Below are 24816 nucleotides of genomic sequence, written 5' to 3'. Positions count from 1 at the left end.
GATGGGAAGGAGATCCCTGTGAGCTTGATGTACGGCCAAGTAGAGTTGGCCACGAAATATTCCCAACAGGACTGTAAATTAGACAGCCTGTTAGATGGGATTGAAGAGGAGTACAATCAGTCTGTTTGATGATGTAATTTTAAAATGACATGTAAAATGCCTTCTAGCCGGTTGTAGATCGTTTGCCTTTGCGGACCTTTTCGCTTCAACCTCGGGACCCAACAGTCCGGAGTGTGTCCGAATACCCTGACGGTTATAAAAGAACCGGGGCATGCATGGAGACAAGGCGTAGGGGTCATAATTGCTTTATCAGACAAGTGCCCAACTAGCTATGTTATATTACATGGTTAGTAAGAAACATCTTCCAGGGAGAATAGTTCCGTTAAGGGTTCCTTTCCCTGGGAGGCATGCCCTAAAGTGCATGTCCGGACTGCGAAAATAGCAGAAAAAGCATCTGGGGGCAGATAAATAAGTAGGTAATAAATCATCTTTCAGGTCACCGACCGAATATTCCCTTAAGAACGCTAGCCTTTGGCTTCATCCAGTCTGAGGTACACATCCGGCTGACCCGGCAGTAACAATCGCAGAGATGCTCCCTTTACCTCCTAGCCGAACAATCGGGAACGTAGGGGTAAGCACAGGAGCCAGGCAACCCGGCTTGGCCAAAACTTAAGTCATATCGATGCATATAATGGTGATCAAAAGGTACATGCGAAAGTGTGACACATGTGGTGGGCATGAAGCCCATATAAATAACCTTCTGTTAAAGAAGCCCCCAGGTATAACGAGTGCGAGTAGCACATCGAGTGAGTGCGAACAAAACACAGATTAGCCCTCAAGAGGTTTGTACTGAAAGAGGGAGGAAAAAGGAGGGAAAACAAAGACAGCGAAAAACATGAAAGGTGGACGGATGAAGGAGACGAACCCTGAGTCCGGCGCTAGGCGTAAAATCTTCGGAGACGGGCTGCGTTCCATGGGTTTGGCTAGAGTCGGTTGTAAGATGCGTTGCGTAGACGGTATGCACCGCCGGTAAGGACTTGGTCGATGATGAAGGGACCTTCCCATTTGGGCTTAAGTTTGTCCTTTTTCTTGTCCGGCAGGCATAGAACTAGCTCGCCAATATTGTAAGTTTTGGCCCGTACTTCTCTGCTTTGATATCTTCGAGCCTGCTGTTGATAGAATGCGGAACGGGATTTTGCCACGTCGCGCTCCTCCTCTAAAGCGTCCAAACTGTCTTGCCGATCCAACTCGGCTTCTCTTTCCTCGTACATGCGCACGCGAGGTGAGTCATGAATTATATCGCAGGGCAAAACTGCCTCGGCACCGTATACCATAAAGAATGGTGTGAATCCGGTTGTGCGGTTTGGCGTGGTCCGCAGCCCCCAGAGTACGGAGTCGAGCTCCTCTACCCAGTGCGTGTTAGATTCCGTGAGGGACCGTACTAATCTGGGTTTAATGCCGCTCATGATTAGACCATTTGCTCGTTCCACTTGACCATTAGTTTGAGGGTGGTAGACTGAAGCGTAGTCGAGCTTAATGCCCATGTTTTTGCACCAGAGTTTAACCTTGTCGGCCATGAAATTCATGCCGTTATCAGTGATGATGCTGTGGGGGACGCCAAAACGGTGTACTACCCCGGATATGAAGTCTATCACAGGTCCGGATTCTGCCGTTTTAACCGGCTTGGCCTCTATCCATTTGGTGAATTTGTCCACCATGACCAATAAGTATTTGTGCTTGTGGGTTCCCCCTTTAAGGGGTCCGACCATGTCAAGCCCCCAGACCGCGAACGGCCAAGTAATGGGTATAGTTTTGAGGGCGGTGGGTGGCATGTGGCTTTGATTAGCAAAGATCTGGCAACCGACGCATCGTTGGACTAAGTCCTGAGCATTTGCCCGGGCAGTCGGCCAATAAAATCCTGTATGGAAGGCCTTGCCTACAAGGGCCCGGGCGGCGGCGTGGTGCCCGCCGAGTCCGGCGTGAATTTCAGCCAGGAGATTTCGCCCTTCCTCTTCGGAGATACACCTTTGAAGGACTCCGGTTGTGCTTTTCTTATAAAGTTCTCCCTCATGGACCTTGTAGGCTTTAGATCGCCGAACTATGCAGCGGGCCTCATTTTGGTCTTCGGGAAGTTCCTGCCTGATTACGTAAGCTAGGAATGGTTCCGTCCATGGGGCAATTACTGCCAGTATTTTGTGGGCTGAATCTGTTATTTCATTGGCTGAGCCACCGATTGTGTCAGAATGTTCTGCGTTAGGTGATGCAGTTGGTTCCGGATTGTTATTTCCGGACTCCTCTTCCCATAATACGGATGGCTTAAAGAGCCGCTCCAGGAAGATGTTTGGAGGGACGGCGTCGCATTTTGCGCTGATGCGTGCCAACACGTCTACTGCCTGGTTATTATCCCGGGCTACATGGTGGAATTCGAGTCCTTCGAATCGGGCTGACATTTTTTGGACAGCGTTACGATAGGCTGCCATTTTCGGATCCTTGGCGTCAAAGTCTCCATTTACTTGGGATATTGCGAGGTTTGAATCCCCGCGCACCTCTAGGCGTTGAATACCCATGGAGATTGCCATCCGGAGGCCATGTAGAAGGGTCTCGTATTCGGCTGCATTGTTGGAGTCCGTGTACATTATTTGAAGCACGTATTGGACTGTGTCTCCGGTTGGGGACGTCAAGACGATGCCAGCCCCCAAGCCAGCCAATATTTTGGAGCCGTCGAAATGCATGATCCAATTGGAGTATGTGCTGTACACTTTAGGGAGTTCGGCTTCGGTCCATTCGGCGATGAAGTCAGCCAGAACTTGCGACTTAATAGCTCACCGTGGTTTGTAGGTTATATCAAATGGTAAGAGCTCAATGGCCCATTTTGCAATCCTGCCCGTCATCGCGATTGTTTATAATGTCGTTGAGAGGTACTTCGGAGGCCACCGTTATGGAACACTCTTGAAAGTAGTGTCGCAGCTTCCGGGATGCCATGAACACCGCATACGCGATCTTTTGATAGTGTGGGTACCGGGACTTGCATGGAGTTAAGACAGTGGATACGTAGTACACTGGTTTTTGAAGAGGGAATTTGTGCCCTTCTGTTTCTTGTTCGACGACGAGTACCGCGCTGACAACTTGATGTGTTGCTGCGATATATAACAACATCGGTTCACCCAGGTTGGGCGCGGCCAGGACCGGATTTGTTGCCAATACGGCCTTAATTTCTTCGAGTCCGGCCGTGGCAGCATCCGTCCATTTGAAATGTTCGGTGCGCCGGAGGAGGCGATAGAGGGGCAGTGCCTTCTCTCCCAAATGGGAGATGAAGCGGCTAAGAGCCGCCACGCATCCAGTTAGCTTTTGTATTTGCTTGAGGTATTTTGGGATATCCAATTGTGACAGAGCTCGGATCTTGGCTGGGTTTGCTTCAATTCCTCTACCGGATACAATGAAGCCCAAGAGCTTTCCGGCTGGTACGCCAAAAACACATTTTTCTGGGTTGAGCTTAATGTCATATGCTCGGAGGTTGTCGAATGTCACCCTCAAGTCGTCTACTAGAGTTTCGACGTGTTTGGTCTTGACGACCACATCGTCTACGTATGCCTCTACTGTTTTGCCTATCTGGGTGGCCAGACATGTCTGAATCATGCGCTGATATGTTGCGCCGGCGTTTTTGAGTCCGAAGGGCATTGTGTTGAAGCAGAATGGTCCGTATGGAGTAATAAATGCCGTTGCGGCCTGGTCTTTTTCCGCCATCTTGATTTGATGGTATCCGGAGTATGCGTCGAGGAAGCACAATGAATCGTGCCCTGCGGTAGCATCGATGATTTGGTCGATGCGAGGGAGAGGGAAAGGGTCCTTTGGACAGGCCTTGTTAAGGTCTTTGAAATCGACACAAAGGCGCCAGGATTTGTCCTTTTTTGGTACCATTACCAGGTTGGCTAGCCAGTCCGGATGTTTGATATCTCTGATGAATCCGGCTTCTAAGGGTTTGGCTAGCTCCTCTCCCATTGCCTGTCTTTTGGGTTCGGAAAATCGCCGAAGAGCCTGTTTGACTGGCTTGAATCCTTTTAGGATATTTAGGCTGTGCTCTGCCAGCCTGCGTGGGATTCCTGGCATGTCTGAAGGGTGCCAGGCGAAAATGTCCCAATTTTCCCGAAGGAATTCTCGTAGTGCGACTTCTACATCAGGATTTAATTGTGCCCCAATGGAGGCCGTCTTTGTGGGGTCCGTTGGATGGACCTGGAATTTGACTATTTCGTCTGCTGGTTTAAAAGAGGTGGACTTAGACCTCTTATCGAGTATCACATCGTCCCTATCCACCGTGGAGCGCAGCCCAGTAAGTTCCTCTGCCGCTAGGGCTTCGGATAATGCCTCTAGGGCCAGTGCGGCTGTCTTATTTTCAGCGCGGAGTGCTATATCTGAATCACTGACGAGAGTGATTATTCCATTGGGCCCGGGCATTTTGAGCTTCATGTACCCGTAATGGGGTATAGCTTGGAAGATTGTGAATGCCTCTCGCCCTAACAAGGCGTGATATCCGCTGCCAAATGGGGCCACTGGAACGTGACCTCTTCGGACCTGTAGTTGTCCGGCGAGCCGAACACTACGTCTAGTGTGATTTTTCCTGTGCAACGTACTTCTCGACTAGGGATTATTCCCCTGAAGGTTGTGCTGCTTCGCTCAATGCGGCTCCAGTCAATTTCCATTTTTTGAATTGTTTCCTCATAGATGAGGTTTAATCCGCTGCCGCCATCCATGAGTACCTTGGTAAGACGAAAGCCGTCCACTATCGGACTGAGGACCAATGCGGCTGGTGCTCGAGCTGTTCGGAATTTAGGTTCATCGCTGGCATTGAAGGTGATAGCTGTGTCACTCCATGGATTCGTTGTTGCTACTTGGTAGACTTTGGCTAGGCTGCGGATTGTTCGCTTCCGCATGTTATTTGATGCGAAAGTCTCGAAGACTGTTAATACCGTATTGGTACTGTTGGGCTGGTTGTCCGGGGCTAGAAAGCCTTCGCCACTTTTGGCCACCTGCCATAGTATCCAACATGCTTGAAGGCTATGTGTTGGAGTGGCGCCCTCCGTACTATGGATTTTGCAGGGTCCGTTGAGCCATCCCTCCAGTACGGTTCCGTGCCCTTTAGGGGTTTTTTGCTTTTTGGTTTTTAATCCAGGTGCTTGAGTATGACGCACCCTTTTATTTCGGACTAGGGTTGTATTCAGGGCCGGATTGTCCCAAAACCTGGTTTCGGTTTTCCAGGCGCTCTCCATCGCACAGTATTTTTGTACAATGGTCGCTAGGTCGGCGAAGCGTGTAACTTCGCGACGACTTATGGCGTTTATGATTCCCTTGTCCGTGCAATTGTTGCGAAAAATTGAAATCGCGCTTTCTTCACGGCAGTCCTTTATCCTGTTCATAACCAGGAGGAATCTGGCCCAGTAATGATGTACTGTTTCATCGGGCTCTTGCCGTATTTGAGATAGATCGCTTATGCTTGGGTGGGCGGGTGGAATTAAGTTCGGAACCCCGCCCGATCCGAGGCTCAAAGGCCAAGAAGTTTCCGGATTTGGAAGCTTGGTTTGTTGGATGCCTTCCAACAAATCTGGTCTGATGCCTGACTTTAGGTTCAGTATTTGATTGACGTCCGTCCCTCCGCGGGAATCCGGCATGGAGGGATCGGGAATCCGGACATAGCTGGTTTTTAACATAGAAGAAGAGTCGCCGCATTGTTCCTCTACCACAACAACGTGGTGGGTAGCCTGGGGAGAGTTAATTTCTCTCAGATTAGTTTTAAGACCAATCTGATCGTAGTCTGTAGCGACTCCCAGGGCAGCGATGCGATCCAAGAGCTCGTTTACGGAGGAGAGCTCAATCGGATCTAGCTGCTCGGCGAATTCCGAGCTGACGTGAAGATTGCTTTTGATGACCTGAGAGGTCATCGTCGGAGCGGTGGCCGAACAGGCGGTCATAAGGAAACCACCTAGCTGGATAGTTTAGCCGGCGGCTAAAGCTCCCTTGACGACGGCGCCGTCTTTAAAGACGGGAAAAGGCATCCTTCCTGATTGCGACGGCACAGAGGAACTCTCAATGAAAGCACCAATGTCGGTGTCAAAACCGGCGGATCTCGGGTAGGGGGTCCCGAACTGTGCGTCTAGGCGGATGGTAACAGGAGACAAGGGACACGATGTTTTACCCAGGTTCGGGCCCTCTTGATGGAGGTAAAACCCTACGTCCTGCTTGATTAATATTGATGATGTGTGTTACAAGAGTAGATCTACCACGAGATCAAGGAGGCTAAACCCTAGAAGCTAGCCTATGGTATGATTGTTGTTCGTCCTACGGACTAAAGCCATCCGGTTTATATAGACACCGGAGAGGGCTAGGGTTACACAGAGTCGGTTACAATGGTAGGAGATCTATATATCCGTATCGCCAAGCTTGCCTTCCACACCAAGGAAAGTCCAATCCGGACACGGGACGAAGTCTTCAATCTTGTATCTTCATAGTCTTGGAGTCCGGCCGATGATGATAGTCCGGCTATCCGGACACCCCCTAGTCCAGGACTCCCTCAGTCCCCTTTAATCCCATATGAAGCAACTCACGAACCAGGGTTTTGGTTTCAGTCACTCCATCAACCCATCATAAGCAAATCGATCACATATTTCAACACCCTAAAGCATGAATCCCACATGTGTGCGCAAATGATGGGCACCATAGGAAGCACCATAATAACATACAATCAACAATAGCACATCACAATTAACCCATATGACAAAAATAATCTACTCGAACATAAAGATTCAAGAAACCATCATATAATAATTAAAAACATCTAACACTATGTTCACGTAGGGGATATTATAGCGGGTTGCGGGAGAGTGAACCGGTGAATAGAGGTGGAGGAAAATGATGGAGATGTCGGTGAAGACAACGAAGGTGTTGGGAGAGGGGAAGAGAGAGCCTCCTCCTTCTTCTTCCTCCATGCCCCCCCTAGATGGGGAGAGGTTTCCCCCTCCAGTCGGCCTCCATGGTGCCCGAAACCCCTCCGAGATTGGATCGCTTCTCTCTCTTTCTCTCTCTTTCTCTTTGTTTTAGTACTGTTTCTGAGGCCAAGAATCGTTTCTTTAATAGCAGAGACCCATAACTCCAATCGGGCTGATTTTTTAACACAATCTCCCCCATAAATTAGCTTTCTTGTGGCCAAAGTAGAGCTCCCATATGGGTGGGCCCTAGGGCGCGCCTCTCGGTTGTGTGACACCTCGGGCACCACCTTACGATGATTCCTTTGCCCAAAAATCTGATATATTCCATCCAAAATCACAAACAAATTCAACTCTTTTCGGCTCCATGAATTTTTGACCAATATTTCCGAAAACACTAGAAAATAGGAATTGACCTTTGGCTAGTCCAAATAAAAATAATATAAATCATTGTCAAAAGTATGTAAAAGTGATATGATAATAGCAAGAAACAATCATAAATTATAGATACGTTTGAGACATATATCATTCGCATGGCTCTCCACCTCTCCAGGGAGGAGTCCACCTGACCATGGGTGGGCTCGATTCGGCTAGAATCCATTGCATCCATGCAAATGTCGCTTGGGTCTGCCTCGAGGCGCGTGAGCGCAGACTAGCCGAACATGGTGCAGTCCATTTGGCGCCCGGACCTGGGGTTGGTGCACAACCCCTTTGGTGGCGTGTCCTCTGCGTGGCGTTAGGCTCTGAGTCAGATGTAGCCTATGGCCCGTCCGCTGTGGAGGCGAGGCACATGCCTGTCATGTGCCGATGTTTTCGGGTCAGATTAGCTAGGTCTGCTGTAGATGTTGTCATAGAAACAAGCCATCTTCTCATCCTTCAGGTCGACTGCCAGTGCCCTTTTCTTCTCCACCATGGCAATTGACTCTTACTTGTATGGATTTGAGGATTTTCTAATGAGATATCCAATTATGGAAGCGGACTTTTGACGGGTAACCGATCATTGCCTGCGGACGCGCTTGGGCGCGTCCGCGGACGTTTAGGGGTCGGATTAGCTAGCTCTGGCTGTAGATGCTCTCATACAAAAAAGCCATCTTGTCCTCCTTCAGGTCGACCACCAGTGCCCTTTTCACCTCGACCATGGCAATCGACCCTTCCTTGTATACTACAACACCATCATACTTCTTGGCTACCTTTGCAATACCATTTGGGCGAACATGAGAAGTGGATGGGTTCTCTACCAAGGCATCATCATCAACATTGGTGTTGAGCCTTTGCCTATTTGGTGTTGTTTCAAAGTTTCTTCCTATACACTTCTAATGTCCATCAAGTTCGGTGTACCAATGATGCAAAGCGAAGGCTTGGGAGTCATTTCTCTTGTTCTTTTCCTTGTAAAGAGCTTGCATGATGGCCTCATAGTCGTGCTTGGAGATTTCACTTGGTGGTGCAAGGTTGATCGACTTGCTCAACTAATCCAACCCACCAGTTGCATTGGTTTTGGAGCACACTCTAATGATGTATGAGAGGCCTGAATGTGTTGTTGGAGGGAACAATCACATTGTTATTGTTTTACTCCTCAATTCCGCCCCATAATTTCTTCATTGTTTGGTCGGACCCGACCATGGCACAAGAGATATGTTAATCAAGCTTCGCACAAATCTTTGTCTTCCTTGGTCTTGTAGTTGCACGACCTACTCCTTTTTTTGATGTTTGATCTCCTCGATCTTGTCTACCATCTCGACATTTATCGTCATCTCTTGATTATATTGCATTGACATGTTAATGTCGTCGAAGAGGAGTGTGTGGCTTACATTCAATTGTTCCATGAAATCGGCCGCGTCATCATTAAGTTTCTCATTACAAAAGCAAAGAAATAACTTAGGAATCAATATCACGCTATGCGTCAATATCTTGAGCAATCACAAAACAAAAACGAATCAATCGAAACAAATTTATGTTGTAGGCATATCCTCAAGCCCACTAGCCGCACCCCTTGTCTAATTTGGGTCTGGGTCATCATTGGCTGTCGGTGGTGAAGGAGTTGCCGATGCGGCTGCAGCATGCCGTGGAGCAGTGTTCGACATCGTGGTAGGCCGAGGGGGAGGCGTTGGGGCGACCACAACCTTCTTCCTCTTAACCGCGACAGATGTGATGTCTGCCACCTTGGCCGATGGTCATGAATCCCATTTCCAGTTTACTAAGACAAGGTAGGGTGATGGCAGCGAAGCAACCGATGAGCACCGCTGGCAGACGAGAGTTCTCGATAAGGTTCTTGCCTTGTCACCGTCGTTTTGGTGTGTGCGCGCTGAAATTGTGATTGACGGTGGGTCTCCGGCGCTGGCAAGGGTGGCTAGAGGTGTTGCGACGATGGGGCCAGGGTGGCCAGAGTTTTAGGAGGGAAAGTTATATCGAGGAACTAAACATTATAAGGGAAATGCTAGATCATGCTTAATCCCCCCAAAACAAAAAATTCCCTTAAATATAACTTATAAGGGACTTGCAAAAGATGCCCTAACATACATGCTCTCTCACTGAAATCTCTAAGAGGTGACAAAGATCTTAAAACAAATACGGAAAAATACGAGCACCTAAACCAAGTCTAGAACATGAATTTCGGCTAGCTATGCTGAGGTGACTATTACCTTTTTAAATATAGAAAACCACAACAAGATAGGCAAGTTGTTCCAGATGGTTTATATAGAAGACAAGTACAGTATATGAGAAAAACTAGGAAAATGAAATAAAAGGAGAGTTGATTAGAGCATAACTATGCAAAACTCAACAACAAGAGAATCACCCACTTAAACTAGATTTAGAGCACTATCAAACCAAATATCCATGCTTGGAGTTCGGCAACACCACTTGTTGAAAGCACATACACCTTCTCGAGGCCACAACTACAACCCAAGCAAGTATGAACCGCGAGACTCAGTTGTCCTAGCATGGGAACAAAATTCTTTGAGAATATTTTCAAGGAGCGAAACGACACCCATGGATATTGCCCTCACTGACACCGCCCCACATATCTTATACATATACCCTACTAAACACCAACGTATGGAATTCAATAACCGCACTGGACACCTCAGACCTAATTGGTCATGATCGAATGGACGATATGAAAACAATTTCACACAGTGCCCATAAGGAGGAGAGACACACCCCAATTTCCACTATGGATGTCACCAATCATGTTGGGACAATGATTTCATGTACCAAGCGATTGTGGCAAGGAATTTGATTGGTTATGTCATTATTTCCTCTTCGGATTGCCTTTGCTTTGGTGTGGATGAAGCGAAGAGCGGGCATGCATTGCTAGTCTCTATATCGATATCACGCTTCATAAAGCGTGAAGCATGTACCTTGATGTGGATGAAGCGAAGCGCAGGCATGCATTGACGGGTCCAACCCTGATGATCTAAAGCATGAAGCATGTGCCTTGACTGGACTTATTCAAGAGTTTAAAGTATCAAAAGTAAATCATCGGGCCAATTAGGTGGTTCATGAGTTAGCGAAGTTTAGCTTTGATAATAGATCAGATGGTGTTTTTATTAGTTCTATCCCGTCCCGCGTGGCATATGTTGTAACGAACGATTGTAATAACATTTTAATTAATTAATATATGGAGTGGTGTTTTAAAAAAGATGTTAGACTTTGAGGGGTTGATAAGTTGACCCATTGAAACCGCGTAAGTGTTCAACAAACCTTTGAAAATTGTCGACTGCTCCTCTGAGGCCCGGAAGGATAATAGTGAATCATCCGCAAATGAAAAGCCTCGTCGGCACATGATGACCACACAACTGAACTTGACCAGGCAGTGGTCAGAACACAACGTAGCCAGATCAACGACCTTGGCCACTAGGATCAAGTCATTCCAAGTCTCATCGACACATGCCTGGTCAAGCCTAACTCGCATGTTATGATCACCTTGTTGGCCATTATCATATGCAAACGAGACTCCCAAAAATCCTAGGTCCTCTTCACATAACATGAGGATGTCCTGAAAAGCGACCATATGTCTGTCAGATTTCCTGATCTTGACAAGTGCTCATGTTGCCATAAGACCTCGTTATAGTCACCACACACCATCCAAGTTTCCTGCAAAACGACCTGCGTGCTTGTCAAATGCTCCCATATCAAATACCGGTTCTCCACGAGAGGTTCACAGTACACAAAACTTGCACTCCAACTTGTACCAATATTGTCATCCAGCACATGAATGTCGATGTATCTCACAAAAGAATCTAACACCGTCACTTGCAGGAATTCATCCCAAAACAATGCCAAACCCCCACTGCGACCATCAATGCACATGACACAAAAACCTTACCTAGTCGCCACTTTAGTTTCTCCATGTTATCTGAAGCTTGCCTTGTCACACTGATGAAAACAAACTTCGGGATGTTGACTTTTGAGAGGGCCAACTTCTCACTAATTGTTCGACCCCCCCCCCCCCCACCCCCGTCAGTTCTAGAAAAGGAGATTCATTGTTCCCGACAGTACTCCTCAAAGGATCACACCGATCTAGTTTCACCATCAAGCACACTATTGTTTGTCTTTGCCCTCTTGAAATGGACATGGGCGATATATCATGAAGGTCCTCTCATTTTCCATCTGTAATCGCCGGCATAGTTCTCACAGGGTCCACCGGTAGCTCATCCATCTTATCCCCATATTCAGGAGTTTTTGAGCACTCTTGTCGAAGTCCATGATCTCATCGCCTGGTTTCCCTGCTCCATTGTTGGCATCCCTAGGTTCGGGTCCTTTGCGGCAAGTGCTAGTGTCCTTCGAAACATCATCATCCTTTGTATTGTTGCTTAGTCCATCTCCATCAACCTCCTCCCAACTTTCCACCCCCTCTCAACTTCCTCTAGTCTCATAGTCAGACTGGGATCAACCTGTTTGGGTTATCAACATATAACCAATCTCCAAATTCCGGCCCTATTTGTCTCAGCTTCATGGACCATATTCAACTTTGGAAAGGTCGGATCTGAAACAAACAATATTTTGAATTAGCTTTGCCAATGAAGCTAGAATCCGATTCGGGTCATTTTCAGTGTATTTCTCTGAAGTACGTCCCGGTGTACTTCACCGGAATCAGCTTAGACAGTGAAGCGAATCCACAGCTGATTCGCCATAAGTTGAATTTTAAACAAATAAGGCCTTCATATCTTACCAACATAGATCACTGACTCACACTCCTTGTATTCATACTCAATCTTTCCACATACTTTACAAAATCTCCCTAGGTTCTCATATGTTACGGCATAGACATGTCGTTCCTTCCCTCTGATAATACTAACAAATTAAGTTGGTTCATGGACATCATGGTGTACCCTGACCCTTATGTAGTCTCCTCAGGAATTCCCAAACAACATCCTTGGTTAATTTATAAACAATCTCTTTTGTCTGAACTTTGACATTGTGCAAGCAATTCATTGTTTTGTGTGTGTCTGGGGGGGGGGGGGCAAGCAATCACACCCATTAATGGTGGCGCAAATGGCGATCGCTGGCGACGGACACCTCATCACATTCGCACTATTTGGGGGCCCAATCGGGATCGAGCCTGGAGAGGAAAATAGCTCTCGTTTCCTTCCCCGCTAAGGTTTCCAACACACGCGACCCCTCTCTCTCTTTCCTATCCTCTCCTTCAACCCCTGCCTCTTCCCTGCTGCTCCGCCGCCGCCTCTTTCTCCGCCAAATACACTACATGCCGCCGCCTATGCCCGTGCCCTCTTCATCTCCCATCCCGAGCTCCACCTCCTCCAGCCTCATATCCCCTGATCTTCCCGATTTGGTTCACGGGAGCACACGGGAGGGAGTCTTCGAGTGGTGGCAGCGTCAGATCCCTCCGTCTCGCGAGGCAGGGTCTCCTGTCCGTGCCACGATGCCGCCGGCATGGAGGCCCAGGCCGGGTAGCCGCCGCGGTATCGGGTGCGCCGGTGAGGTCTCTGGGGACCGCGCAGTAGGGGACTGGCGCGGCTTCTGGTCGTTGGTTCCGGCGATGCCAAGCCAAAGATCTGAGTCGTAGAGCCGCAAGTAGCAGCTGGACATCCATCCGCCGACCCCGATAGCAAGCTTCGGCCATCCGCCACCCCCGAGCTCCATCCGTCTGCTGCCCCCTACCCCATCCGGCTGCCTCGGAGTCACAGCCGTGGATAGCCCCATCAGCCGCAACCTTCACCAGCCATGCACAAACCTTCCGAAGACAAATTTTAGGTAAGTGCATGGGATCCCCTATTTGATTCTTATCTGTGTCTACCTATGTATCTATTTATCTAGAACACCTCTCTTGTGTTGGTTGCAGCTATGTTATGCCTGACGAGTTATCCATGCTGTGATAGCTCCATGGGCCTGACGAGTTATCCATCATCCATGTATCTACTAAGTTATCTATGACGCTTAACCATCATCCATGTATCTATCTTTCTTATTAGTACTCCAGAACTAAGTCTTGTTTGGTCATCAATTTGTTCTCTGTTGGCATGTAAATTCTGGATGTTTTTTTTGGTTTCCTCCTAATTTAGTCCTAGGAATGATACAGGTTGTCAAGTTTTATGTTGTTGATCTGCTTCAGGCCATGCTTCTCTGTTTCTTGAATTATAATTGTTTGCAGAATATTTTGTGAGAGTTCCTGATACTTTTCCTTTCTTAAAGAAGCAAACACATATTGTTTTCTTGAAAAGATTGACAGCTTGTACTTCAAATTTACCGTATGGTAGTCATACTAATTTCTGAACCAGCTTAATAGTTTTTGTAGGACCATAGCAAAGAATTATAGCACCAACCACTTTATTTAACGATAGATTTTTTTAGCATCTACTTGTTATACTAAAATATCATGGTTTTCTGAATTTAATATGTAAACGTGTCACCATCGGGCACGCAACTCTCATCTCCACTCTCTGTCATCCGCTAGGGATGGAGGGGCTGCCGAAATCCACCTCATGGAAGAGGGGTAGGCAGAAGTATGGCGGATGTTCCACTCGACGCAAAGTTTTTTGATCTGCCCGTCTTCAAGGGCGTGGAGTGACGGAGGTTGTCTCCCTCCTTCCACACGGTCGCAACATCAGGAGAGGGTTCAACCCCCGTGTGGTTCTGCACCAAGGTCTGTGACGAGGGTGATTGGTAGTTCACCCTTACTATGGATGATTAGTGGAAGTATGTAGCAAACAAGTGCTTACAGTAGGAACATGAAAAGGCTGGCTTGATGCAGTTATGTACTGTATCGGTTCTGAATAACCCTACTTGTGCAGTTTCTGTCAAGAATGGAATCTATGAGTTCTGGAACTGGTTTGATGATAGGACTTGGTAAGAGCCTCACAAACAGCTGAATAATTTAATAATGTGCAGGTTATTTGTAAAGCAAAAACACAGTTAGAATACATGGCTGAATTATCTTCTGCTGCCTTTATTTTGAGTATCCCCTTGGTCGTGTTATCGGTGACACTATGTATCCTGGGTTGACGTTTTGATAGCTGGAAGCATTTGGTGGCATGTTACTGAAAAATGTGCCTGAAATATTTGATCGGTCTACTAAGTTGGTAAACGCTCTAAACATCCAAGTGTTGGTGGAGATCGTTTGCGTGTTACTGCTCCAATTTTCTCAGCAAATGCTTTGTGGGCTACTTACCTCTTGACAAAGGTTGTTTTTTCACAGAAGCATGTATTCTCACAGTAGCCAGAGTGTATCAGTTTTTTATCTGGTAATTCTGTTCTCATTAATGTTAATTTTTCTGTAGGAAGCAAAGGGCACTGGAGCTGGATAGATGCCAGCAGCCATTCTGGCAATGGTAAATTGCACTTTATTTATATATGTTTTCATTTTCATATGCCATGGTCTAAGTGGAAATATAAATACTTCTCGATGAAGCTAGGGATGCCATTAAGTAGCTTTAGCTTTACCTATCTTTGGGTGGGAACATTGCACTCTTTAACAACGAAAGAGAGGGCGAGAGGTGATCCTTCTGCTCTTTACTTGTGAATCTCTATTTCTTACTAGCTCAGGGAACTTGCACCCAACAAATTAATGGATGATCTTGCAAACCTCATCAAGTATATTTGTAGTTAAACTGTGAATTTGAAAACAAAAAAATTGTACATTTGTTCATGTTAAATTTAGATGTGTTCTTGGGCAATAATCGATGGTAGATAATACATGATGAGGGATGGCCTTTATTGCTACAATTACTTTTCCTATCCGTCCTTAGTTTCTTGGATGTATATTAGTTTCTGTTTGCCGGACGCGGAGTAACTGTGCACGAGCTCAAATGCTCTCGTTATCCACAGCGTTGGCTGGCGCCTATGGATGTGTGCGATTATTTTATACTACCGCTGTTGGTCGTTTAGAAATCGAGTACTGTTCTGGAATACGTACACGGCAGCGGTATACACTGGGCCAGGTTTAACGATCGGGATGACGAAAGTTTGCCGCCGGGGAGCTGTTCCATGGATCAGAATCGGAGCCGCCGTCTGATCCGTGGATCAGGAAGTTCGCTTTACCGTCCGGCCGGCCCTGAGTCAAATTGAATGCAGGGTCCAACGTGTTCTTTTGCAAGGCGAGTGGTGGTTTGAAGGTAACGAGTGGGAGATAGAGATTCGGAGCGGCGGCGGCGATCCATGGAGCTTTTTGTGCAGCCGATCGGCAGATACGCGGATGCTTTCTTCGCCGCGCGAGCTTGTCTAGCGCATCTGAGTTAGCTTCTTGACTATGATTTGCTTTTCCCCATGATTTAGATCTGCTCTTCTTGAGGGGGTAGGAGAGTCTGGTGCCTCCCCCATGTAGTTGTGAATGGCGGTGGTGGCGGAGCAAGCGCTGCCGGAGCAGCAGATGGCGGCCGAGAGCGGCGAAGCACAGATCTTGGCGGCGGCGGAGGCTGCAGCGGGCAGAAGGGAAAGCTCCCCTCCAAAGTCCGAGCTCTCGACGGGGAAGAGGAATCCCCTGGCGCCCGGATGGAATCAGAGATGCAAAGGTCAGTGGTAAAGCTTCCTTATGTTATCAGAGATGCAAAGATGTCAGTAGATAAAGATTGACGTCAGTAGAGAAATGAGGCAGCTATAGCTTTCTGGATTCAGAGTATTTAGCAGACTGCATTTACTTGAACCACCCATGATATGAGACATACAGAGATTTTAATTAAGGAAAAATGCTAGCAGTAACGAAACCAGGCTGCTATAGTATTGTGGGTTCAGATAAGTAACTAAACTTGATTCACATAATTAACATTCAGATAAAAAATGTTATGTCATCGGAGATGCAAAGTTCTTAGTAAAGCATAATTGACAGCAGTGAGTAAATAAGGCAACTATAGAAATATGGTTTAAGAGTAGATTTTACACTGTATTTAGTTGAAGTTCCTTGATGTGCGAGATGCAAAGATTTTAGAACAGAAAAAATGACTGCAGTAAAAAAAATCAGGCAGCTCTAATTGTCTGGGTTGGGAGGAGTAAGTTCACTGCATTCAGATACTTGAGAGTAAAATAATGAAAAGCTTCCTTGAGTGATGACTGATGAAAAAAAATAGTACATAAAAATGACAAAACTATAGAAATCAGGGATCTATACGTTTTTGGGTTCAGAGTAGTTAGCAAACTGAATTAAACTGAATCCCCTTGATATCAGCGATGCAAAGACTACAGTAAAGAAAACTGGACTGCAGTAAAGAAATCAGGCACCTATAGCTTTGTGTGTTCAGAGGAGTTTGTACCATGCATTGAGATAATTCATGCTTACTGCCTGGTGTTTGCAGGCTGAGGATTGGTGCTGCTGCACCAAGCATGACACCGTGTCCCGAATCGAATCAGTGCGTTCGAGAAGGCTGTAAGATGTTTTGCAGAGAAGCCTGCTGAAAATGTTCTTGGTACTACATTTGACTCCTTGGGCGAGGCTTATGACTTCTACAATCTGTATTCATGGGAAAAATGTTTTGTCATTCGCTACGGGAAGAGTCGGCCAAATGTGGAGTGGGTAAAATGCATACAGGAAATAGTCTGTGGCTGCTCGGTGAGTACATTTTGTTGCTGTGAGATATTTGTTGTCAGTAAATCACATACATTGGAGTACAAGTTTCATCTTAGAAGCTGATTGAAAGTTTGTACATAACCTGATGCAGGGTAAAGCTGGTGTAGACTTCTACGGGCAGAAGATAATGGGCGGTATATTGCAGAGCATAGAGAAAATCATAAGCACTCACTTTCGCCTAATTTTGCTGACAAAATCCATTGTCCATCACATAAGCATATTGACGTGTACCTGAGAGATCTCATAAAGCAACTCAGGCAAAACAATGTGAATCTGGGCAAGGTTTATAGTATCATAGGTGGCATTTTCGGTTCAATGGAGAATGTTCCCTTCACCAAAAGGTCATTGCGAAATCTGTGTGGGCAGATAAACAGGGACCAAGCGGATGATGATGTGAGGAAGACAGTGGAAGTTTTTGCAGACATTGGAGCCACGGATCTGCATTTCACATACTGGGTTCAGGCTGACACTGAGGGCAGGATCAAGAACCTTATTTGGGCAACTGGTACCAGAAGGTTGCAGTACATATTTTTTTGGAGACGTGATAACATTTGACACCACATACAGGACCAACCTGTATGATATGCCTTTCAGGTTGTTTGCTGGAGTCAACAATCATTTCCAGAGTGTGATAATGATGGGCGTGCTAGTCCAGGATGAGACAAAAAAGAGTTTCGACTGGCTATTCTTGGAGTTCGTCAGAATGATGGGTGGATCTCCACCAGTCACCATACTCACAGGTGAAACTTGTTTTTCTGTTGCTACGAACGTCTGAGTAGGTTCATAGATGTTTATATGGTATGGGTGGATGACGATAGTTGTGAACTGATGTGTATCTATTTTTTCAAACCAAAATCGTGCAATGGAGCTAGCTATCAAAAGCATCATGCCAGACACGACTCATCGGTGGTGCAAATGGCATGTGCTAAATAAAAAGCAAAGGACTCGTTGGGAGTTTTGTACACCAAAAAAACGAGTTCAAAGAAGAATTCCATAAGGCCTTGTTTGACATGGAGGGATTGAGGGGGTTTTCAGAGGATAGTCCCCGGGAGGGCCAGAAACCCCATAAAGCCCCGATGGCCCATTTGATACGTGGGGTTTGCACAACCCACCCCCCTCCGGTCCCTTCCAATCCTCTTATACCCATGCGTTTCAGAACCCTCGTGGAGAGACTCGCGGAAGCCCGGCCTCGAGCGCAGCGGCAGCGCACGCCTCCTCCATGCTCCCCCTACCAAACGAGTTTTTTTAGGAAGATGAATGGATGTGAGGGGAATTGGGTGGAGGGGAGGGATCCACCAAATCCCCTCCAATCCCCATCCCTCTAGAGACTTGAAAACCCTTCTTGTCAAACGAGGCCTAAAGTGGTAAACCACATGTTGACAGTAGATGAATTTGAGAGAGGATGGGAAATGTTGCTTGACAAATACAAGCTGAGAACACATCCTTACATGACACAGCTTTTTGAGATTAGGCATAAATGGTATAAGCCTTTTTTAAGGGTGTGTTTTGTGCGAAGATGACTAGCACACAAAGGAGTGAGAGTGAACCATATGAGGCTTCAGTTTGACAGGGAGTCTGAGGAGAACTACGAGGAGAAACGAACTAGGATTGTAAGCATATTGTCTGTTTATTTTAGCCTTTTTTAGTACTCCCTCCATCCCATAATGTAAGAGCGTTTTTGACACTACACTAGTGTAAAAAACGCTCTTATATTATGGGACGGAGGGATTATGTTTTAACTGTTGGCTTGGCTGCCCATTGCTGCATAAGAAACAAATTTTTAATACTGATGGGTGTCAAAATTTCAGGGTTGACCACTACTGAGAGCGAACCTTGCAGTGGAGAGGCATGCCAGCAAGATATACACGAGGGCTATGTTTGAGCATTTTGGACACATTTTGTATGAGTGCGGGGCTTTTCAGGTTGAAGAGATTCAAAAACATAAGACATACATCACGATCTATAGTGAAGCAGAGAAAAGAGAGAAGTGGTCGAAAATTTCATACAAGGTTACAATGCTTGGGCAATGAATTCGACTGCGAGTGTGGGAAATTTGCACACATGGGCCTGCTGTGTAGCTATGTACTGAAGGTATGTTAGAGTGTCTGCGTTTGGTGAATGACGTATATCTAATTTCGAAGCTATCACATATGAAGCATGGGCCTGAAATCAGGAAAAAATGTTTTGTGCAGGTGCTCGATTTCATTGGGGCTAAAGAAATACCAGCTAAGCATATAGTGAAGAGATGGACGAGGGATGCTTGCGACGTTCTGCCACCTCATTTGATACAATGCCAAAAGGACAGCATACAGAACAACCCTTTATCGTACAGACACTTCATGATGTACTTGCACGCCATGGATCTAGTCAGGCTGGGCGACACTAGCATTGAAGCCTACAATCGGTTGCTGTAGTTGTTCAAGTCCAACTTGATAGTGATGGTACCCTATGTAGAAGTTAGGGATGGTCTTGGCCAGACTGGCGGACAGTGGTGCCGTAAATCAGAGCCCCATGGAGATGGTTGCAGTGGAACAAAACATGATCGTTGATGGAGGTACTGCTCATTTAGTGGACAATGATTCTGTGTCCAGGATAAGCAACATGTTGGAAGGACTACTGGCTCCAGCAAAATAGAAAGATATGGGACGGCCAATGACAAGTATGGAGAAGGCTCCATATGAAGTTCTAAGCAAGAGGACTAGGTTTTGCATAATTTGCAGAAAGCAAGGGCATAAGCGAACTACATGCCCTGACCCTGGTGATGTCCCCAAGCAACCTTCGAAGCCTGCCAAATGCAAGAACTATGGCGTCGAGGGGCACCGACGAAATCATTGTAATAAAGCAATGGAACTAAGGCTGGCACCTGGCAAATGGAATGTAGAAGCTGATGTGGCTCATGATGTCTTTCAGTTATCTTATTTGCTATTGAGGCATATGAATGTAGGTATCATGTTTTAGCTTCGGTGTGATCAGACCGTGGTTACTTTCCAGACAGTGCATGAGTAATATAATATACGGAGTATGTCAGATTGTCGGACCCTTCCCCAGACCCTGCGCAAGCGGGAGCTACATGCACTGGGGCTGCCCTTTTTTTAGTATGTCAGATTGTGTCACTGCTTTTGTTCCAAAATGTTGGCTTGTCCCCAGGTTTTGATGAATTTGTGTGCATGCTTTTGAAGGTAAAACCTTGGCCTGTTGGTGCAGCGGGAGTGGCTGAATTGTTCTGATTCGTTATCTGAAAACTTGTACACTCCTGAATATTGAAAGAGATGCAGATGTGTTCTCGTTCGCTATCTGATTTCTGGATTGTAATCTAAGTTCCGGCCGTCGATGCTTCACAGCAGGTAAACTGTTTGGCATGATGTTTTCGTATGTAAAAAAAATCCCCCATGTAAATGCCCCATGACGCCGGCGAGCTTGTGTTTGAGCGGAGAAGGAGATGGAGGCATCAGGCAGCGGTGTATTTGCTTCCGTACTCACATGGCTCACCAGATATGCCTTGCCGGCGATCATCAACGAGGTACGCTGTAGTGATCATCTGCTTTCTTCTTGGCTAATCTTTATTGGTTCTTCTGATTAATGCTAGTGGTATGTCTTCAGCTTTCAGGGGGGAAGAGCTGTGTGAACCAGGTAGCAGAAAATGAATCTGAAGACACTGCAGATTTGGTGGTGTCCTACGGATCATTTGAGGTGACCAAAAGTTTACATGCGAATCTTTTTGGATGCATTAGTAGTTTGATTAAGTATCCGACCGACCCCTGATTATCTGAAGCATTTGTGCGTCCGCAACAGAGCTCCTTCTCGAACGTCGCTGGATTGGTCTCAGATGAAGATGAATCATATGAAGAGCAGCCGCGCTTGCAGGCTTACATGGAGGCGGATCATGGTGGTGAAGAAAGGACTGGCGACTATGATCCATTTGGAGCCGCAGGGACTGAAGACCTGAATGCCCTTGTTGGTGAAGAGGGAGAAGATGGAGACAGAGGGGAACGAATCTTCGGGAGGAAGGGACGATGGGTTTGCCACAATAAATGCCTTAGTTGGATGGATCCCGTTAGATGACTCACTTCTGAGCCGTGGGACATGTAGTGCGGTCGCTTCTGATCCGCCTCGCGGGCGGTGACAATGTTCGCATTAAAAGCGGTGGTTGAGTGGGCCAAGGGCTCTGAAAAGGCAGCATATACTACTTCATATACGATGAGATATACCAAAGCTGGTGCGAATCTAGGCGTGAGCTGATGGCTAAGATATAGAGCTCATCTGAGCTCGAGCTCAGAATAGTACTTCCGCTGTTTGCCCCCTTTCTTTTTAGGGAAAGTTTTCTTACTGCCACAACTTGGTTGTTCTAACATGACAAAATATTGGATTTATTATCCTGCTAAATACTGGATGCTAGCTCATTTTACTTCAGCTCATAAGGAAAGGGATCTGTATGCAAAGCGTGTCATGGGACAAAGCGTGTCATGGGACGGTATGCTGGAATAAACTCATATAGCCAGTTCATGTTTACCCTTTTATTTACACATATGATTGGGACTAGCTAATTCACATATACAAATATGTTTCTAGAGCAAGGATGAGAAGCACTCCGTACACAACCACAATTGATGGGATGACGGGACTTGAGGTCAAACCACATAGGTTTCGCTTGTTGATATTTCTGGCATATACTTGATGAAATATACATAAATATGTGTTCTTTCTTATAGGTTTGCACCAGAATCAAGCATCAGTTCAATGGGAACTGGAATGATGAAAACATTTGTCGTGCCTCGGAGTGTGGCGCCAAAGAGAAGGACGAGCAGTCAATGGTGTCTTCGTCTTCGCCGGTCGCGCTGGTGTGTCATTCCTTTCCCTGCTCCGCCGCCTAGGATACTCCACCACCACGGGATTCGAGTACGGCCTTGCCTTGGATGGGTTGAGGATGATCAGTACGTCTGGATTTTACCATCCTTCTTGGATGTGATTTCCATTCGGTTTTTCCTCCTTGTTTAGCTTCTCTTCTATGCATGGTGTATATGCCCTTCGGAGGATTGTGTTAATGCATCAAATAGGATGTATGCACCTATTTTATCATGGATCTTTGATCCACAATCTAACAAGTTTTTGTTCTGATGGTTGCAATTATGTGACACGGAAGGTGCTTCTTGCTTGTTTGTTCAAATGACCAAAAGAAAATATCCCCTTCTTTATCAAAAAAGGATTTCCCCCGCTTTGTATTCCAAAGCAACCAATACCGATACAAGGAATACTGGAGCGAACAACACATCAAGCCCAAAAAAAAAGAAGAAGAAACAAATGCTAACAACGGCTGCTCGACAAAGTGTGGATGACCCGCCACTGCTACGCCCTCCAGAAACAAACCATCACAGCCCGAGGCTCCGAACCGCCGCGCACCAAGCAACACCTCCAAGAAGGAATGCGACGCCGTCGACGATGCTGCCCGGACTTGTCCTAGGGTTTCCCCCAGCACACGGAGGGAGATGGGGGATGGATATCACTGACACCCTCCAGGAAGGAATGTTGGCACCCGTAGGTGTCACCGCATCGGAGCCGAAGAACCGGCAAGGATTTCTCCCACACTCCAACCCCACAGCCCAACGGACCGGAGCCGACCAGCCAGACTGCCGCCCACCACCATGTGCCAACGCGGTTGCGCCGCCACCCACGCCGCCTCACTGCGAACACAAACACGAGGCCAAGAGGACCGGAGAGAAGCACCCCACGGAGGGAGAAGCAGCACCGAAGCCGAACGGGAGGGAACCACCTCCACCGCCATCGTGCGGGAGGCCATAACCTCCGGCACCATCGCGGTAGCCGTCCGGACGCGGCAACAGGGCATGCCAGGCCACCCCTGGCCCGGCGAGGCCCGAAACGGGCCTGCTAAGCCCCGCCGCCATGCTGCAGCAAGCCAGCGATGGCGCCGCCGGCACCCTGCCGCTCATCGCCTCTCCCCCACCTCCCGGAAGCCATGAAGCAGATCACCCTGCCGCCAGCCCACTCAGGCCCAAATGAGGCAGATCTGGGCCGGGCAGGCGCCGCCAGACCGCGCCGCCAACGGCGCCGCCGCCGTCCAGAAGTCTGCCCACGCTCGCGCCAGGGATCCCCGCCGCCGTGCTGGACCGCCGCTGCCTAGAAACACCGCCTGGGGTCGCCCTGTCCCGCGCCGGCAGACCCCGAGAGCGGAAAGGCCATGGGGTCGCCAGCACTAGCGTCGCCCGGGCCAGGCCCGCAGCGAGCGCCGGCGACATTGGCAGGGAGGAAGAGGGAGGGGAAGGCACGCGCGGGGGGGGGGGGGGAGGATGGGCGCGGCTGGCCGCCCGCGGGGGCGGTGCGGTCGCGGGAGAGAGGAGGACAGAGAGGTGTTCAGAAAATCGTCCCATGCCCCCTTCTTTTTATAGTACACATTCCCTTACATACATTCCGAAAAATTTAAGCACCCACATTCTAATTTATTTTGACAAGGCCATGGCTGGGGGGATCCCCACATTATATATCTGCTTATATTTCAGTTTAACACTTTTGAGCAAGTTGTTCTTTATTTTGCCAGTGCGTAGATGCGGAAGACCGGCAACTGACGGCAATATGTTGATGTGGCTCCAAGCATAGGTTATTCATGGAGGTACATAGTTTGAATTCACTTTTGTATTATTGTTAGGAGAATGGAGTAAATAATATGCGATGCCTTGTTCTGTCAATACCATTGTAAAGTTTCAGTGTTTAATTTTTTTGGTGATCTCTCATAGGTTTATATATATGTTCTCGGTTTCTAGAATTATACTGTATTATCTGCAGATATGCCACAATTGCCACCGGAGGCCATTATGAATTGTTGTGGGATGGCACAAACAAGAAGAGATGGTATCAGGTCACTTAGTGATAGTTTTGCTTTGGGAGTATTAAGAAGAGTGACGTATTGTGGTTAAAGTCCGCAAAGATATGTTAGCTTTTATTTTGAATTGATGGTTGTGCTCTGGCATCCACCTTGTAACACTGTGATCTACCTGTTAATATAGACCTTCTGGTTTGCTCTGTTTGCTATGCTATGCTATATGCCTGAACATTTTAATGATGTATTTCTGTTAAGTGGAGTACCTTTTTTCTTAACATCTGCCGCTCATTTGGGCTGCATATGCATGTTCAAAAGTACATTGGCAAGATTTGCGCGCCCATGATGGCAGAGGAGGCGCGCCCCTGCCACTAGTTCATTATCAAAGTTGGAACTCAGGGCATTTCTAACCGATCCCCTAAAAATAGTGGAGATCCGGTGGAGTAAACCCTTAGTGGAGTATATTTACTCCACTAAGTGTTGGCCAGACCTAGCCGATCCCCTGAATATAACGGAGTAACTTTTTTGTTTTTTCTCAACTTTGCAATTCTAGTATAAATTGCAACTACATATTACATATAGAAACTAAACATAACTCTCAATGTTCAAGCAAATCATGAATATAGTTTACAAACCAGTTCAAAGTTTACAAACCAAATTATTCAAATTTAAACACACCGAATGGTTCAAATGTATCAAATAGCATGTGACAAAACAATTAGGGCTCGCTAAGACATGGCATGTGATGCTCAACAAGATCTTGTTGGAGCTGAGCATGAACTTGACGGTTCTTGATCTTGAGATGCTCCTTAAGGAATGCCAAGATCCTGTTTGTGTCATACTCTGGCTCAACCGGAGTCCCGTTTGAGATGTACCAAAAGTTCTCAGGCATATCTCTCTCGTCTTCAATGTCATGTTGTGCAATATGATGCAACAAGTCATGATCCACCATAAAACCTTGGAGGTCCAGTACTCGGCAGGGCAATTCGTCGAAC

General features: G+C 47.0%; 1 long non-coding RNA gene across 16 annotated transcripts; it reads left to right on the top strand.

Annotated features, from left to right (window-relative positions):
• The first annotated feature begins 12526 nt into the window (after window positions 1-12526).
• Window positions 12527-22043, top strand: LOC123071606 (uncharacterized). 16 transcript variants are annotated; one of them, XR_006434455.1, is made up of 13 exons: window positions 12527-13190; window positions 13279-14079; window positions 14228-14282; window positions 14450-14616; window positions 14714-15943; window positions 16721-16974; window positions 17084-17732; window positions 18801-19083; window positions 19185-20512; window positions 20593-20682; window positions 20785-21463; window positions 21562-21619; window positions 21702-22042. It is a non-coding gene; the product is annotated as an uncharacterized lncRNA (long non-coding RNA). The 16 variants fall into 16 exon arrangements; XR_006434458.1 differs by having other exon boundaries at window positions 13279-15943; window positions 19185-19932; window positions 20172-20336; window positions 20429-20512; window positions 21702-22043; XR_006434454.1 differs by having other exon boundaries at window positions 14450-15943.
• The last annotated feature ends 2773 nt before the right edge of the window (window positions 22044-24816 follow it).

This window comes from Triticum aestivum, chromosome 3B (genome assembly GCF_018294505.1).
Source record: "Triticum aestivum cultivar Chinese Spring chromosome 3B, IWGSC CS RefSeq v2.1, whole genome shotgun sequence".
NCBI classification, from domain to species: Eukaryota; Viridiplantae; Streptophyta; class Magnoliopsida; order Poales; family Poaceae; genus Triticum; species Triticum aestivum.
Note: the sequence above shows the minus strand (reverse complement) of the source record. Positions and strands in the feature narration are given on the sequence as shown.